Source organism: Engraulis encrasicolus, chromosome 24, assembly GCF_034702125.1.
Source record: "Engraulis encrasicolus isolate BLACKSEA-1 chromosome 24, IST_EnEncr_1.0, whole genome shotgun sequence".
Lineage (NCBI taxonomy): Eukaryota > Metazoa > Chordata > Actinopteri > Clupeiformes > Engraulidae > Engraulis > Engraulis encrasicolus.
The window spans coordinates 15,494,648-15,497,147 of record NC_085880.1 but is presented as its reverse complement, the minus strand read 5'-3'; positions in this window follow the sequence as shown (position 1 = coordinate 15,497,147).

Here is a 2,500-nt window from a genome sequence, read left to right as displayed (position 1 = left end):
TATGATAATCTCGAAGACTGACAACACATTTGAACTGCAATCAAAGTTTTCAGGAAACGTCTGTGTTTTCGATGTGGACAAATCATGGAGTAGAACTTTGGGACATATCAAGAAGAAACGAATGAATAATATGCAGATAACATGAACCACACACCGTCAGTTAGTTGAAGAGAATAGCTAAACGGCAGCATATGCTAAGGGACCATATGCAAAGTGGTCTACGCAATTCCCAAAACAGTCAAGGACATCATATTTTAAGAATGTCATTACATAGTAAATTCATGACAGTGTTCAACAGGTCAGATGGTATTGTAACTTTACTAGTTAGTAGAAAATAATTTTACAACCGTGTTTACTACAGTTTCCTCTGTTATTTGGCTAATTTTATGACATTCTTTCAAACTACATTCTGTTTTGAACAATTGCTAGTTGCTTTGGCGTTTGTCCATGTTATTTTGAGAATGTTATCTCTGTTTTGAGAAATGAGCCAAACCCATGAGAAACCTGTGATATATGGGCATTACTTTCTGTATATGAATTTACAGTAAAGAAAGTTACTGATAAATGTCCTTGGTAAATTATCTGTGTTGTCAAACTTCAATGGTTTCACTCACTTTTTCATTTTTATACATAGTCGAAATCTGTTAGCTGAACGTAGATAAAACACCTAACCATTTTGACTGGCAGTGCTTACACAATGGCAAAGGGACAATGTATTTTGGGGGTACTGATGATATATGTGGGGAAGAAATTTAGTTTTGACACATGGGCAAACTGTTTTGGGGTGATATGAGCGAGTGATGAGGATCCATGTAGTTATGCTGAACCATCCAGTTTATTTTGACAGAAGGACTAAATGAATGCAAATGAGCCAAAGCAATTGAGAAGGATCTATGCCATTTTGATGGTACTGACTATTTATATGTGAGACGGTTTAGTGCTGATGCAAGAATGAGGTGTTTTGGGAGGTATATGACATTTTGCTAGTTATCTGAACTGTTGTGCAGAAGAATGTTTGGCCAAATGACCCAATGGTTTGTCATCTCAGTTTCAAGAAATGAGCCAAACCAATCGAGAAAAACTGTAATTCAACCACACATATGACCTGGTTGCAGTCATATGATTCGTCATGATCACATGGGACATTCACACGTTCATTGATGACTTATATGAAGAAAATGTGCTGACATGTTTTCAGGACAACCATTACACTGAGAATCAACCAACTCGATAGATCAGCAAGGTACATTCATTTGAAAATTCTACTAAATGTAAGCTGATTGTGTTAACTGTAGGATACTTGTACATAGCCATTTGCAAGGATGAACTAAATGATTGAGACATGTACAAAAGCATTTGAAATTTGATGAAAGCAATGATAAATGCCATTCTGTTGTGAGGAACTGCAAATTAGTTTTGGGATTTGTCCATGTTTTGAGAATGACATCTCAGTTTCAAGAAATGAGCCAAACCAATGGAGAACACACTGTCCGCCAAACTGTGCTATCTGTCTTTGCTGCTGATATCTTCATGCAAGTTGCTATTTACCTGTGGTGATTTTGGAGGCTGACAGCCCTTGGGAAGAAGCTGTCTGTCCCTGTTTGTCTTGGCTGTTAGCACTGTAAGGTGTGACCCCCTCACCCCACACACGGCCCCTAACAGCCTCATTACCATAACAAAATGAGTGATTAGTGTATTAGGTAAAAGCCGCCGGGTCAAATGACCCCTCTCTGGTACTTCTAGGTAGGCAGAAAAATCCTGGTAGTTCTAGTGTTAATACATTTTAATCGAGCAACCTCTTGCTCGACAATTAATCTAAAGTCGATGAATCATTTGCATCCCTATCGTACACACACGCACATGAATATGCACACACACTCACACACACACATAAATGCTCAGACTAATTAACCTACAGAGCAATAAAGGCAGACAAAAATCACACGGATGACAGGGGAAGAAAAGATTGTACGATTTATTTTACACATGGGGGTGATGTCTGTTTGTAGGGAGGGAGGCGTGTGTGTGCGCATTTGTTTGTTTGTTTGATCAGTCTGTTCACAAAACCCAGACAGCACCACCCAATTTCTCCCATCATTCCATCCTGTGTGTGTGTGTGTGTGTGTGTGTGTGTGTGTGTGTGTGTGTGTGTGTGTGTGTGTGTGTGTGTGTGTGTGTGTGTGTAATGGGGGTGGGTATCCACTACTTTGGTTTCTTACATGAGGACTCTTTTGATGGCCTGCTCAGTGTCAATGCATGCTCAACAGGTGTGTGTGTGTGAGAGAGAGAGAGAGAGAGTGTGTGTGTGTGTGTGTTTGTTCGCGCGTGTTTGTGTGTGTGTGTGTGTGTGTGTGTGTGTGTGTGTGTGTGTGTGTGTTCAGAAAGAAAGTGTGTGTGTGTGTGTGTGAGAGAGAGAGAGAGTGTCTGTGTGTGTGCGTGCGTGCGTGTGTGTGTGTGTGTGTGTGTGTGTGTGTGCGTGCGTGCGTGCGTGCGTGCGTGC